Raw genomic sequence first — 17299 nt, 5'->3', positions numbered from 1 at the left:
AGCAGACCCCTATCTTAACAAAGCGTGTATAACTCAAGTAATTGGCTGGGAACATGAGCAAACAGTGCAAAAAAGTCAGACCGTAGAATCTTACTTTGGTGACAAAGAAGATAAAAACATACAACCAGAAGAAGACAACAAAGTCAAAACTCCTATATCCAAAGCCTCCAAGAAAAATATGAATTGATCCTAGGCCATGGAAGAGCTCAAAAAGGATTTTGAGAAGCAAATAAGAGAAGTAGAGGAAAAACTGGGACGAGAAATGAGAGTGTTGCAAGAAAATCATGATAAACAAGTCAACAGCTTGCTGAAGGAGACCCAAAAAAATACTGAAGAAAATAACACCTTAAAAAATAGACAAACCCAAACAGCAAAAGAGGTCCAAAAAGCCAATGAGGAAAATAATACCTTCAAAAGCAGAACTGACCAAATGGAAAAGGAAGTGCAAAAGCTCACTGAAGAAAATAATTCCTTTCCGGGAGCCAAGATGGCAGAGTGAAAAGGTAGTCGCTCTCACTCTCCCCTATCAACCTCTGAAAACTCAGAAAATATCACCCCAGAAAAAAAAACCCTGGAACACCTGAACTAGAAGAAAGACAGGAGCAGCAGTGCAGCAGCCCAGCAAAGGGTCTCCCAGTGCCTCAGCAAAAATAAGGAGGCAGAACTACAAGGGCCCCAGGCGGATAAGTACCCAGGGGCATTCATCTGAAAGGAGGTGAAGAAAACAACCTAAAGGCTTCCTAAAGCCCGGCCTTGCTGATTCCAACCCAACACCAGGTGAGCTGTAGGAGCCCTGAAGCCTCCAATTGTGAAGAAATCCTGAAGCCCAGGTGGTAGAGCAGGCAAACACCAACACCTGGACCTCCTAGTGCCTCAGTGAGGGGGGGGAACCGGTGGAAACCAGCTCAGAAAACCACCAGCCTCGGCACTCTACCACAAAGGAATCTCCCAGTGCATTAGCAGAAACAAGGGAGACAACACTGCAGGGGGCCCCAGGCAGATAAACACCCTGCAGCACCCATCTAAAAGGAGCTGAAGAAAGCTAAAGGAAAGGAAAAGCAGGCAACCTAGAATTGCCTGAAAGTTCCAGCCTTGCTGATTCCAGCCCAACACAGGTAAGCTGCCAGAAACACAGCCTCCAATTGCCAGCATAAGAGGCCCCAGCACACAAAGCCAGTGACCAAGACCTAGGCTCCCAACACAAGAAGCTTGGGTCAGTACCCTCTGTTCCCCAGCAGGAGAGCTCAATCTCTTTAAAGGCCAGGGAATAAAGAAACACCATGAGTAAAAAGAAACGTACCATAGATTCATATTATGAGAAGAGTGAAGATCAAGACAGAAATTCTGAAGAGGACAACATTGTCAACAAACCCACATCTGCAACAACAAAAGGGAATATGAACTGGTCTGAAGCCCAAAAAGCCTTCTTAGAAGAGCTCAAGAAGGATTTTAATAGTCAAATGAGAGAGGTAAAGAGTCCTTCAAAAATACAATTGGCCATTGGAAAAAAAATACACTGAAGAAAACAAGTCCCTAAAAAACACAATTGGCCAATTGAAGAAGGAAGGACAAAAACTAACAGAAGAGTACACTGCAGAAAACAAGTCCATAAAAAACACAATTGGCCAGTTGAAGAAGGAAGTACAAAACTAACAGAAGAGTACTGAAGGAAACAAGTCCCTAAAAAACACAATTGGCCAGTTCAAGAAGGAAGTACAAAAACTAACAGAAGAAAACAATCTGTAAAAAATAGAATTGGACAAATGGAAACTAATGTCTCTATGAGAGAGCAAGAATCAGTCAAACAGAAACAAAAAAATGAAAAAATAGATGAAAAGTAAAATACCTCATCAAAAACAACCGACCTGGAAAATCGATCAGGAGAGACAATTTAAAAATTATTGGACTACCTGAAAATCATGATGAAAAAAAGAGCCTGGACAGTATCTTTCAGGAAATCATAAAGGAAAACTGCCCAGAAGTCCTAGAACCAGAAGGGAAAATAACCATAGAAAGAATCCACCGATCACCACCTGAAAGAGATCCCAAATTGACAACGCCAAGGAATATAATAGCAAAATTCCAAAATTACCAGATGAAAGAGAAGGTGCTGCAAGCAGCCAGAAAGAAACAATTTAAATAACATGGAACCACAGTCAGGATTACACAGGACCTTGCAGCTTCTACATTAAAAGACTGCAGGGCATGGAACATGATATTCCGTAAGGCAAAGGAGCTTGGAATGCAGCCAAGGATCAATTACCCAGCAAAAATGAGCATCATTTTTCAAGGGAGGAGATGGATATTCAATGAAATAGGAGACTTCCAAACTTTCCTGATAAAAAGACCAGAGCTCAACAAAAAATTTGATCTTCAAGTACAGGACTCAAGAAGGACTTAAAAAGGTAAATGGGACAGAAAGATACAATATGTTGTTAATAAGGGGGGGGGGATATGACACTTGCAACCCTTGAGAACTGTATTGTTATTACACCATGTTAAAGGAGTATACATAAAGAGGGTGGATATTAGTTGACTTTGATGTAATGATAAAAAAAAATCTAATCAAGTGGGTTAAATGGATCCAAATAAGTGGATCAATCTGATCTTAGAAAATGTACTGAGAAAGGAGGAGGCAGACAAGGGTAAATTACATTACAGGAAAAGACACAAAATCCTATTACAGCAGAGGGAAAGAAGGGGGGGGAGCATTGTTTGAACCTTACTCTCATCAGATTTGGCTCAAGAAGGGCATAACATAATCAGTTAGGTATAGAAATCTAACTTGCCCTATAGGCAGTAGGAGGGAAAAGGGGAAAGAAAAGGGAGGGGGGAAAGAAAGGGAGGGGGGGAAGAAAAGGTAAGGGGGAAAGAAGGGAGGAAAGAAGCAGTAAGAGTAAAGGGGAAGAAAAGGGAAAGGGATAATAAAAGGAAGGAAGGATTGAAGGAAGTGGTGGTCAAAAGCAAAACACTAGTGAAGGGAGAAAGGAAAAAGGAGAAAGAAAAGCATAAATGGGGGGGAAAAGGATGGAGAAAAAGACACAGATAGTAATCATAACTGTGAATGTAAATGGGATGAACTCTCCCATAAAACAGAAACGGATTGCAGAATGGATTAAAAAACATAATCCTACAATATGTTGTTTATAGGAAACACATTTGAAAAAGAGTGACACATACAGGGTAAAGATAAAAGTCTGGAGCAGAATATATTATGCTTCAGCTGAAGTAAAAAAAAGCAATCCTGATCTCAGACAAAGCAAAAGCAAAAATAGATCTAATCAAAAGAGATAAGGAAGGAAACTACATCCTGCTAAAAGGCACCATAGACAATTAAGTAATATCATTACTAAACACATATGCACCAAATGGTATAGCATCCAAATTCTTAGAGGAGAAGTTCAGGGAGTTACAGGAAGAAATAGACAGCAAAACTATACTAGTGGGGGACCTGAACCTCCCCTCTCTGCACTAGATAAATCTAACCACAAAATAAACAAGAAAGAAGTTAAGGAGGTGAATGGAACATTAGAAAAGTTAGGTATGATAGACCTCTGGAGAAAACTGAATGGGGATAGAAAGGAGTATACTTTTTTCTAAGCAGTACATGGCACATACACAAAAATTGACCATGTACTAGGGCATAAAAACCTCACAATCCAATCCAGAAAGGCAGAAATATTAAATGCATCCTTTTCAGATCATGACACAATAAAATTATATGTAATAAAGGGCCATGGAAAGATAGACTAAAAAATAATTGAAAAACTAAATAATCTAATCCTAAAAAATGATTGGGTCAAACAACAAATCATAGAAACAATCAATAATTTCATTCAAGAGAATGACAATAATGAGACAACATACCAAAACTTATGGGATGCAGTGAAAGCAGTTCTTAGGGGAAGTTTTATATCTCTAAATGCTTACATAAATAAAATAGAAAAAGAGGAGATTAATGAATTGGGCATACACCTAAAAAAGCTAGAAAAAGAACAACTTAAAAATCCTCAACTAAACACTAAATTAGAAATATTGAAAACCAAAGGAAAAATTAATAAAATTGAAATTAAGAAAACTATAGAACTAATAAATAAAACTAAGAGCTGGTTTTATGAAAAAACCAATTAAATAGATAAACCTCAGGTTAATTTAATTTAAAAAAAAGAAAGAAGAAAACCAAATTACTAGTATCAAGAATGAAAAAGGGGGGGCGGAGCCAAGACGGGGAGTGAAAGCAGTGACTTGCTTGAGCTCTCCCCCAAACCCCTCCAAATACTCATAAAAAATGTCTCTAAACAAATTCTGAAGCAGCAGAACCCACAAAAAGACAGAGTGAAACAAATTTCCAGCCCAAGACAACCTGGATGATTAATCAGAAAGGTGTATCGCGTCGGGCTGGGAGCGCAGCGCAGCGCAACGTGGGTGTGCAGGCCGCAGCAAACCTGGAGCAGGCCTCAGAGGACTGAATTGCAGTTAGCTGTGGAGGTTTCCAGACTCCTCAATCCAAATGCCAAAGACAACTTAGAAGGTCAGTGGGAAAAGTCTGTTTCTGTCGATGGTCATAGAGGAAGGTGGGGTTTCAGCTCCATTCCCCAAAAGCGTGGTTGGGGGGGGCAGCTGCTTCCCGAGCTTCCGGCCCACAGACTGAGGGGGAATCCAGTGGCTGATCAGAGAGGGACTGCAGGGATCTCTTTGCCAGTGCTGAGGCAGGAATCTCTTGCTTTGCCCCCGTTTGGATCTGGGTCACAGTTCTGGGGGCAGTGCTGGGTGAGGGAGCTGGGTGAGGAGCGCTGGCGTGGTGAGCTTGTAGTGGCTGTGGAGAGGAACCCCTCCTCACAGTTACAGGACAGAAAGGAATACTTGTGGTCACAGGCCAGGAAAGGAGTAAACACCTCGCCCCTTATCATACCACCTTGGAAGAACTGAAAATTTACAGGTCCCTACAAGTATCTCTGAAAACAGCTACACAAACCCCTGAAGCTTGGGACAGTACACTCTCCACATTGGAAGCAGACTCTTACCTTAACAAAGAGTTTAAAACTCAAGTAATTGGCTGGGATCATGAGCAAGCAGCACAAAAAGAGTCAGACTATATTATCTTACTTTGGTGAAAAAGAAGATCAAAATATACAACCAGAAGACAACAAAAGTCAAAGCTCCTACATCCAAAGCCTCCAAGAAAAATATGAATCAGTCTCAGGCCTTGGAAGAGCTCAAAAGGGATTTTGAGAAGCAAGTAAGGGAAGTAGAGGAAAAACTGGGAAGAGAAATGAGAGTGATGCAAGAAAATCATGAAAAACAAGTCAACAGCTTGCTAAAGGAGACCCAAAAAAATACTGAAGAAAATAACACCTTAAAAAACAGCCTAACCCAAATGGCAAAAGAGGTCCAAAAAGCCAATGAGGAGAAAAATGCCCTAAAAAGAAAAATTGGCCAAATGGAAAAGGAAGTCCAAAAGATTACTGAAGAAAATACTTCCTTAAAAATTAGAATAGAGCAATTGGAAGCTAGTGACTTTATGAGAAATCAAGACACTGTAAAACAAATCCAAAAGAATGAAAAATTAGAAAACAATGTGAAATATCTCATTGGAAAAACAACTGACCTGGAAAATAGATCCAGGAGAGAGAATTTAAAAATTATTGGACTATCTGAAAGCCATGATCAAAAAAAGAGCCTAGACATCATCTTTCAAGAAATTATCAAGGAAAACTGCCCTGATATTTAGAACCAGAGGGCAAAATAGAAATTGAAAGAATCCACAGATCTCCTCCTGAAAGAGATCCCCAAAGGAAAACTCCTAGGAATATTGTAGCCAAATTCCAGAGTTCCCAGGTCAAGGAGAAAATATTACAAGCTGCCAGAAGGAAACAATTCAAGTACTGTGGAAACACAATCAGGATAACACAAGATTTAGCAGCTTCTACATTAAAGGACGCAGGGCATGGAATATAATATTCCAGAGGGCAAAGGAGATAGGATTACAACCAAGAATCACCTACCCAGCAAAACTGAGTATAATCCTTCAGGGGAAAAAATGGTCATTCAGTGAAATAGAGGACTTTCAAGCATTCCTGATGAAAAGACCAGAGCTAAACAGAAAATTTGACTTTCAAATACAGGACTCAGTGGAACATGAAGAGGTAAACAGGAAAGAGAAATCATAAGAGACTTATTAAGATTGAACTGTTTACATTCCTGCATGGAAAGATGATATTTGTAACTCATGAGAACTTTGTCAGTATTAGGGTAGTTGAAGGAAAAAAATTGTATGTATGTATATATAGATAGATAGATAGAGGGCACAGGGTGAGTTGAAGATTAAGGGGTCATATCTGGAGAATAAAATTAAGGGATGAGAGAGGATGATACTCAGAGAAGAAAGGGAGAGGTAGAATGGGGTAAATTATCTCACAAAAAAAAACAGAAAAGAAAAGTCTCACAGTGGAGGGGAAACAGGGGAAGGTGAGAGGGAATGAGGAATCTTATTCTCATAGGATTTGGCTTAAGGAGAGAATAACATACACATTCAATTGGGTATGGAAATCTGTCTTACCCTACAGGAAAATAGGGGGAGAAGGGGACAAGAGAGCAGGGGGTGATAGAGAGGAGGGCAGATTGGGAAAGAGGGTAATCAGAAGAAATACTTCTGAGGAGGGACAGGGTCAAAAGAAAGAATAGAATAAATGGGAGGGCAGGATAGGATTAAGGGAAATAGAGTTAGTTTTTCACAACATGTCTACTAGGAAGTGTTTTGCATAACTGCACATGTACAACCTATATTGAGTTGCTTGCCTTTTCAATGAGGGTGGGTGGGGAGGGAGGAAGGGAGAAAATTTGGAACTCAAAGTTTTAAAAACACATGTTTTAAAAAAATGTTTTCACATGCAACTGGGAAATAAGAAATACAGGAAATGAGGTACAGAAGTCTATCCTGCTCTACAGGAAAATAGAAGGGGAAGGGGATAAATGAAGGGGGGGGGGAGAGATAGAAGAGAAGGCAGACAGGGGAAGGGTATTCAGAATGCATGCCATCTTGGGGTGGGGGGAGGGTGAGAAATTTGGAACTCAAAAACTTGTGGAAGTGAATATTGAAAACTAAAAATAAATAAATTTATATTAAGAATAAAAAAAGGAAAAAAAATAATGAAAAGGGCAAAGCTACCACCAAGGAAGAGGAAATTAAAACAATAATTAGGAATTATTTTGCCCAACTATATGCCAATAAATTTGACAATCTTAGTGAAATGGATACATACTTACAAAAATATAAATTGCCCAGATTAACCGAAGAGGAAGTAAAATACTTAAATAACCCCATCTCAGAAAAAGAAATTGAACAAGCCATTGATGAACTCCCTAGGAAAAAATCTCCAGGGCCAGATGGATTTACATGCGAATTCTATCAAACGTTTAAAGAACAATTAATTCTAATACTATATAGAGTATTTGAGAAAATAGGTGAAGAAGGAGTCTTATCAAATTCTTTTTATGATACAAATATGGTATTGATACCTAAACCAGGAAGAGTCAAAGTAGAGAAAGAAAATCATAGACCAATTTCTCTAATGAATATAGATGCAAAAATTTTAAACAAAATACTAGCAAATAGATTGCAGCAACTTATCACAAGAATAATACACTATGACCAGGTAGGATTTATACCAGGAATGCAGGGTTGGTTCAATATTAGGAAAACTATCAGCGTAATTGAGCATATCAACACCAAAACCAACAGAAACCACATGATCATCTCAATAGATGTAGAAAAAGCTTTTGATAAAATACAACACCCATTCCTATTAAAAACACTAGAAAGCATAGGTATAAATGGAGTCTTCCTTAAAATAATAAATAGCATATATCTAAAACCTTCAGCAAGCATTATATGTAATGGGGACAGGCTAGAAGCATTTCCAGTAAGATCGGGGGTGAAACAAGGATGTCCATTATCACCACTGTTACTCAATATTGTACTGGAAACATTAGCTTTAGCAGTAAGAGAAGAAAAAGAAATTGAAGGCATTAGAATAGGCAGAGAAGAAACATGACATGATGATATACTTAGAGAATCCTACAGAATCAAGTAAAAAACTACTTGAAATAATAAACAACTTTAGCAAAGTTGCAGGCTATAAAATAAACCCACAGAAATCATCAGCATTTCTATATATTACCAATAAAGCCCAACAGCAAGAGATAGAAAGAGAAATCCCATTTAAACTTAATGTAGACATTATAAAATATTTAGGAGTCTACCTCCCGAAACAAACCCAGGAACTCTATGAACACAATTACAAAACACTTTCCACACAAATAAAATCAGATCTAAATAATTGGAAAAACATCAGTTGCTGACAGATAGGCCGAGCTAATATAATAAAAATTACAATCCTACCTAAGCTAATTTACTTATTCAGTGCCATACCAATCAAACTACCAAAAAATTATTTTATAGAGTTAGAAAAAATAATAACAAGATTCATTTGGAAAAACAAAAGGTCCAGAATATCAAAGGAACTAATGAAAAGAAATGCAGGGGAAGGTGGCCTAGCAATTTCAGATCTTAAATTATATTATAAAGCAGCAATCATCAAAACTGCTTGGTACTGGCTAAGAAATAGGGAGGTGGATCAGTGGAATAGGTTAAATATACAAGACACAGTAGTCAATGACTATAGTAATCTATTATTTGATAAACCCAAAGACCCCAGCTTCTGGGATAAGAACCCACTCTTTGAAAAAAACTTCTGGGAAAACTGGAAAAGAGTATGGCAGAAACTAGGCATAGACCCAAATCTCACACCATATACCAAAATAAAGTCAAAATGGGTTCATGACTTAGATATAAAAGCTGATACCATAAGTAAACTGGGAGAACAAGGAATAATTTACCTATCAGATCTATGGAGAACAGAAGAATTCATGACCAAACAGGAGATAGAGAACATTATGAAAAGCAAAATAGATAATTTTGATTACAGTAAATTGAAAAGTTTTTACACAAACAAAGCAATGCAACTAAGATTAGAAGGAAGGTAGAAAATTGGGAAAGAATTTTTACAACCAGTCTCTCTGAGAAAGGCCTCATTTCTAAAATATATAGAGAATTAAGACAAATTTAAAAGAATACAAGCCATTCCCCAATTGATAAATGGTCAAAGGATATGAACAGACAGTTCTCAGATGAAGAAATTAAAGCCATCTATAGTCATATGAAAAAATGCTCTAAATCATTATTGAGAGAAGTGCAAATCAAAACAACTCTGAGGTATGACATCACACCTATCAGATTGTCCAACATGACAAAACAGGAAAATGATAAATGTTGGAGAAGATGTGGGAAAATTGGAACACTAATACATGTTGGTGGAGTTGTGAAATGATCCAACCATTTTGGAGAACAATTTGGAACTATGCCCAAAGGGCTACAAAAATGTGCATACCCTTTGACCCAGCAATAGCACTTCTAGGACTATATCCGAAAGAGATCAAACAAATGGGAAAAGGACCCATATGGACAAAAATATTCATAGCAGCTCTTTTTGTGGTGGCAAAGAATTAGAAATTGGGGGCACCTAGGTAGCTCGGTGGATAGAATTTCAGTCTTGGAGTCAGGAGGACCTGAGTTCAAATCTGGCTGCAGGCACATAACACTTACTAGCTGTGTGACCCTGGGCAAGTTACTTTACCCCATTGCCTAGCCAAAAAAAAAAAAAAGGAATTAGAAATTGAGAGGATGTCCATCAATTGGGGAATGGCTGAGCAAGTTGCGGTGTATGAATGTGATGGAATACTATCGTGCTATAAGAAATGATGAAAAGGCTGACTTCAGAAAAACCTGGACAGACTTATATGGTCTGATGCTGAATGAAGTGAGCAGAACCAAGAGGACTTTGTACACAATAACAGCCGCGTTACGCGATGACTAATATTGTTAAACTGAACCCTTCTCAGCATTACAAGGATCTAAGACATCTCCAGAGGCCTCATGATGGAAAATGCTGTCCACATCCAAAGAAAGAACTATGGAAGTCGAATCACTATCACTTATTTTTACCTTCTGCTGAGTTTTGTTTCATCTTTCTGATGCTTCCTCCTGTTGGTTTTAATTTTTACTTACAACTTCACTAATGTGAAAATATGTTTAATAGGAATGTAAATGTAAAACCTATATGAGATTGTGTGCCATCTTGGGGAGGGTGGGGGAGAGGAAAGGGGAGAAAAATTTCAACTCAAAAGCATATGGAAGTGATTGTTGATAAATCAAAATAAATTAATAAAATTTTAAAAAAATAAACTAAAAAGTAAAAAAAAAGAAAATAATTCCTTAAAAATGAGCATGGAGCAAATGGAAGCTAATGACTTCATGAGAAATCAAGAAACTGTAAAATAAAACTAAAGAATGGAAAAACAGAAGACAATGTGAAATATCTCATTGGAAAAACAACTGACCTGGAATATAGATCCAGGACAGATAATTTTAAAATTATTAGATTACCTGAAAGCTATGATTAAAAAAAAAGAGCCTAAACATTATATTTCAAGAAATTATCAAGGAAAACTGCCCTGATATTCTCAAATCAGAGGATAAAATAGAAATTAAAAGAATCTACCAATCACCTCCTGAAAGAGATCTTCAAAGGAAAACTCCTAGGAATATTATAGCCAAATTCCAGAGTTCCTTGGTCAAGGAGAAAATATTGCAAGCAGCCAGAAAGAAACAATTCAAGTATTGTGGAAACAATCAGGATAACACAAGATTTAGCAGCTTCTACATTAAGGGACTGGAGGGCTTGAAATATGATGTTCTGGAGGTCAAAGGAGATAGGATTGAAAACAAGAATCACCTACCCAGCAAAACTGAGGGTAATCAATAAGGGGAAAAAATGGATATTCAGTGAAAGAGAGAACTTTCAAGCATTCTTGATGAAAAGACCAGAATTGAATAGAAAATTTGACTTTCAAATGCAACACTCAAGAGAAGCATGAAAAGGTAAACAGGAAAGAGAAATCATAAGGGACTTATTAAAATTGAACTGTTTACATTCCTACAAGAAAAGATGATATTTATAACTCATAAGACCTTTCTCAGTATTAGGGTATTTGGAGGGAATATATATAGACAGAGGGCAAATTGAATATGAAGTTGAATATGAAGGGTGAGTTGAATATGAAGGGATGATACCTAAAAAATTGTACTAGGAGAAGGAGAAAGGGAGAGGTAGAATAGGGTAAATTACCTCACATAAAAGAGGGAAGAAAAAGCTTTTACCATGGATGGGAAGAAGGTGGAGATGAGAAGGAATAAATGAATTTTACTCTCATTGAATTTGGTTTAAGGAGGGAATAACATACACACTCAATTGGGTATGGAAATCTATCTTACCCTATAGGAAAATAGGGGGAAAGGGGATAAGGGGGATAAAGGAGGGGGGATGACAGAATGGAGGGCAGATTAGGGGAGGGGCTAATCAGAAGCAAACATTTTTGAGCAGGGACAAGGTCAAAGGAGAGAATAGAATAAATGGGGAGTGGGATAGGATGAAGGGAAATATAATTTTTCACAACATGACTATTATGGAAGTGTTTTGCGTGACTACACATGTATAACCTGTATTGAGCTGCTTGCCTTCTCAATGAGGGTGGGTGGGAAGGGAGGAAGGGAGAAAATTTGGAACCCAAAGTTTTAAAAACAAATGTTAAAATTTGCTTTTACATGCATCTGGGAAATAAGATATACAGGCAATGGGATATAGAAATCTATCCTGCCCTATAGGAAAATAGAAGGGGAAGGGGATGGGGGGGTGATAGAAGGGAGGGCAGATCAGGGAAGGGGTATTCAGAATGTGCACTGTTTGGGGGCGGGGGGAGGGGACAGATGGGGAGAAAATTTGGAACTCAAAATCTTGTGGAAGTGAATGTTGAAAACTAAAAATAAATTAATTAAAGAAAAAAAAAGAAAAAAAAAGGAAACATAAACACAAGTATTTCCCAGGCCTTTGTCAGTACTGCAGAATCATAGCAAATTTGAATCACTGGATTAGGTAATTCTGGGATGAATTACAATGGCCCGGATACTCCCAGTCCTTTGGGAACAAGGACTCTAAAGTAAATATCTAGCCATGTCTAGGCAGATGTGCCTACAGGTTTATATGTATGTGTGTGTGCATGCATGTGTGGCTGTGTATGTGTGGTATGTATGTGTGCTACCTCATGCTAGGCTTCAGAGCCCAGGGCTATGGATCTGAAACTTGTTACTTCTCTCAATTGTTGCTTAAGACGGGTAATTTGTGTTTAGCCATCCCTCACAACTCACTTTCTTGGGAGACGTAATGGTAGGACAACTGGGTGATTCCAGTGGTGTTCCTGTGCTCAAAGGATCAGCATGTGGTGGGAGGGTCACGGTGCTGAACAGGGAGATGTAAATCCTCAACATCTCAGGGGGCTGTCACAGCAATGCCTGAGCCCTGGGCCAGACAAAGTAATTGGTGCCTCCCGAGAAACGCTGTTATATGGGTGGAAAGAACCCTGATCTGGATTCAGGAAAGGTGGGTTGAAATAGCGGCTCTACTACTACTTTTGATAAATCCCTTCCTTCCCCTGTCACGGGTAAAATGATGTGATTGGTCTAAGTGGTCTCTAAGTTCCCTTCCATTCCTGGCAATCTATGAGCTTAGGTAAACCCCCTTTGTTTGGTTTTGTTTTTAATATAATATTTTATTTTTTCCCTAACTACATATTTTTAACATTTAAAAAAAAGTTTTGAGTTCCCCTCTCTCTCCCTCCCTGGGACAGGTAAGCAATCCAATACAGATTATGCATATGCAATCATGTAAAACATTCCTATAGGTAAACTTCTTATGAAGTAAACCTGGTATAGATAAGCCCTGCATTTCCCCCCTTTCAGTCATTGGAGGGTGCCGAATAATACCTGTACTTCACTTCCAACTGCTTTGATGGTTCACACTGATCATAGCAAATAGAATAATGGAACCATAAACTGAGGTCCAGAGAAGCTGTGACTTGCCCAAGGTCATACAAATAGTAAGAGATAGAACCAGAATTTCAACTCAGGTCATAGGGTCATAGCTTTAATTTTAAAATAGGGTTACACATTTAAAGCTGGAAGGGACCTTAAAGGCCACTGAATACAACTCCGTCATTTTACAGCTGTGAAGCCTAAAGCTTGAAGAGGTTAAATGACTTGCCCAAAACAGCTAAGTAAAAAGCAGAATCAGAATCTGAACCCAGGTCCTCTGGTTTCACATCCAACATGTTATCCTTCAAGGTTCAGCACAAACTTTTCTTGATTCTCTTAGTTGCTTGTACCTGCTTCTCTAACTTTTATTGTGTCTCTATTGTATGTATATATGTACATGGATTACATATAATATGTATACTTGTAGATATATACGATAGAAAAATTGTTGCTATAATAATATATGATACAAAATGTAATATATGTTACACAATATACATATATATGTTCATGTTGTTTCTCTCTCTCTCTCTTACTCCCTCTTCTGCCCTCCTCCACCAACACTTTGACTGCAGATACTGTCAATGTTTTGTCTCGGTATCCCTAACACTCAGGGGGCTAAAATGGACTGAAGTTGCCTGGACCTTCCCCATCCTTTGGGAAGGTGACTACTTAACACTCTTCCCCCCCACCTCCCACCAGCCCCCAAACATGCACACTCAGTAAAAGAGACAGTTCACTCTTATTTCACTGGGAAGATTGAGGCCATCAGACATGAACTTCCTCTGCTTTCCTACTCAACTCCTTAAAAGTTTTCAATGTCTTCATCCATCTTTTCCTCCTCCAATGAACAGAAAGGGGGAAATGCCAAGAGTTACTTATGCCAAGTTTCCTCTAGGCTCGGAAGACTAAGCCAGCTCACTCTTGCTCTCTAGGCTCTACCCCCTTCCTGGACCTAACTCCTTCATGTGTTTCCTCTTGAAGGAAGTTTCTATTTTCCCTCTGTATTTACTGTCTCATTCTCATCAGCCCAAAGCTGTATTCAAGCTTGCCCAATTCTAAAAACAAAAAACCCTTCCCTTTAACCCTTCTTCTCACCTTGAGCTATGATCCCATCTCTCTCTTCTTTTTTTCATTGCTAAACTTCTTGAAAAACACTCTGCTCCTAAGGCCTCCTCTTTTGATGCTGACTCTACTGAACCCACTCCTCTACTGAAAGTGCTTTAGCTCAAAGATCACCAACTGCTAGGCCCCCCACAATTCTCACATTCCCCTGGGCAGGGATTATTAACATGGGATCTATGGATTTGATTTTGTTTTTGTTTTTTGTTGTGGGTTTTTTTTTGTTTTTTTTGGTGAGGCAGTTGGGGTTAAGTGACTTTCCCAGGGTCACACAGCTAGTGAATATCATATATCTGAGGCTGGAGTTGAACTCAAGTCCTCCCGACTCCAAGGCCAGTGCTCTATCCACTGTACCACCTAGCTGCCCCTGTGAATTTGTTTTTAAAAATAATTTTGATAACTGTCTTTCAACATAATTGGTTTCCTTTTGTAATCCTATTCATTATATTGTATGCATTTAAAAATAGTATTCTGAGAAGGGGTTCATAGACTTCACCAGACTTCCAAAAGGGTCCATGGCACAAAGGAGGTTAAGAACCCTTGGATTAGTTGCAGAGGTGGGGAACCTGTGGCCTTCTAGGTCCTTGGGTGCAGCCTTTTGACTGAGTCCAAGTTCTACAGAACAAATCCTTTTATTAAGGGGATTTGTTCTATGAAGCTCGGATTCAATCAAAGGGCCACACTTGAGGATCTAGAAGGCCACATGTGGCCTCAAGGCCATAGGTTCCCCACCCCTGGTAGAAGGGTGCCCCTTCTTGAGGGCAGAGACTGTTTCACTTTTGACTTTATATACTCAGCCCTAGCACAGTGCCTTAAACATAGTAGGAGTTTAATAAATTCTTGTTGATTGATTGAGAAGGGAAGGGAATAAGCATTTTTGTGGCCCCAACTAAGTGCTAAGCCCTTTACCAATTTTATCTCATTTGATCCTCACAACAACCCTGGGAGGTAGGCCTGTCATTATTCCTAATGTACAGTTGAGGAAACTGAAGCAAACAAAAGTTAAGTGCTATGTAGAATCTGACGCTACCATACACCTCCATCCTACTGGATTCTCTCTTTTCCATTGGCTTCAGTGATGCCAACGCTCCCTTGGTTCTCCTCCTACCTCTCCACCCATTCCTTCTCTGGGTTCTGATTCTTTTTTGGTCACTTTGATGTTACTATTCTCTTAGACTCTGCCCTCATCTGTCTTTTCTCTTCCTTGGCTTCCTCTTTGATGGCCACAATCATTGATTCTCTACAGATCACTCCCAGCCCTATAGAACTAGCCCTCATGAGCTCTGGACCCAAATTTCCAGTAGCTTGACATTCCCACCTATATACCCAGGCACCCCAAACCCAGCATGTTTAAAACCTACTTTATCTTTCCCCCCAGCCTTGTGAAACCTCCCATTTGATGGCACCACGACCAATAAAAACCCTCAGGACCATCTTTGACTTTTCCTTTTCTCTCCTTTATTTCCCACCCTCCATATCTAAGCATGCTTGAAGGCCTGTCATTCTCACTTTCACAGCATTTCTTATCTGTTCTCTATTCTCAGGGCCACCATCCTAGTTCAGGGCCTCATTACCACACTTCTGGACTATATCGTAAGAGCCCTATACTTTGGCTTACATTTTTTGTTCTCTAAGCCACCATTCAGCTAGGTCTAGGCCATGGGCCTAGAGTCAGGAAGACATGAATTCAAATGCAGACTCACCTGTGGCTCTAAGAAGCTGTAGTATTCAGAGTAAAACCATCTCAGCAGATGGGCTAGACCAGATTGAGGGTAATGGACAGGCCTCAAACCTGTGAGTTAAGTGGATGTCTTCCCCAAGCATGTAAAGACTTCCCTTGGTGGAATGGTCAGATGAAAACCATTGTGGAGTGCTGTGGAGTGCTCAGAGCTTGATCAGACATTGAAGGTCATCCACTGCATCCTAGGCCATTGCCAGTCATCCAGACTTTTGTCCTGCCATGGGACTTTGATGACTAGAAAAGACAGTGAGGCTGACAACTTTGAGGAACTCTGCCTCCCCTAAATCCAATTCACTTGAAAGTCAAGACATCACTCATCATCTACTATTTACCCCAACATCGTGATGTCATTTGGTCCCCTTCAAGACATGAAGGACAAAAAACAACACACAGTTACTTGCTGCATGACCTTGAGCAAATCACTTAACCTCCATTTGTTTCAGTTTCCTCATCTGTAAAATGGGGATAATAACAGCACCTACCTCCCAGGGTTGTTTTGAGGATCAAATGAGATAATTATAAATCAGTTAGCACAGTGCCTGGCACATAAAATAGGCACTGTATAAATGTTTGCTATCATTATTATTATTATAATCATCATTATCATTATTATTATTATTCACATGCTACTGGACAAATCTCAGTTGGACACAGGTCTGTGATGTCATTCTTCTTATTGATTCAGACCAGCGTGATGCTTCAGGTTTAGAATTGGAATGAAATTAATTACTCTCAAACCATGTAAAGGTCGACAAAAGGAGGTTTGCTTAGTCAGAATGTGGAAGCAGTACTCAAGCAAGGGGAATATGGGGAATTTGGGACTAGAACATTGATTCATTTGGGTAAAACTTTCCTCCACTGTACGGGTCATGCTGGAACATTGATCAAGCCTGAAGAAGAGCAACATTTGCCTCTTCATTAGCTGGCCTTTGAACTTAGGTCACCAGGAACTTACATCAACAGCCTGAGCCTTAGTCTCCTGAGCCAGTTAGGTATGGAGAACAGTTTCAATCCTTCTAAGGAAGAACAAGCCTAGCTTACGTAGCAGATATTGTTCCTATCAGACCTCTGCTCAAAGCTCTTCAATGGCTCTCCATTGTCATCTTCTACAATCTGGCCCCAACCTATGTTTCTAGCCTCATTTCAAGCTATTCTCTCACACACAGCCTGTGCTCCAGCCAAACAGAATCAAATGTTATTTCCCTTTATATTTCCATCTGTTCCTGTCCTCCCCCACCCATGCAGTGCTCAAGACATCCTGTCTGTATGGAACGTCCTCTCCTCTAGCTCTGCCTGATGACATCTTAACTGAGTCTTCAAGATCTATCACATACTTCACCTATTCTCCATGAAGTCTTTCCAGATCTCCCTCTTCCTTTAGTCAATAATGACCTTTAACCCCAGAAGCTCACATAACACTTTTTAATTCAATTCAATGAGGATTTGTTGAG

Source organism: Phascolarctos cinereus, unplaced genomic scaffold (genome assembly GCF_003287225.1).
Source record: "Phascolarctos cinereus isolate Bilbo 61053 unplaced genomic scaffold, phaCin_HiC Scaffold_2;HRSCAF=192, whole genome shotgun sequence".
Lineage (NCBI taxonomy): Eukaryota > Metazoa > Chordata > Mammalia > Diprotodontia > Phascolarctidae > Phascolarctos > Phascolarctos cinereus.
This window is presented reverse-complemented; position numbering follows the sequence as displayed.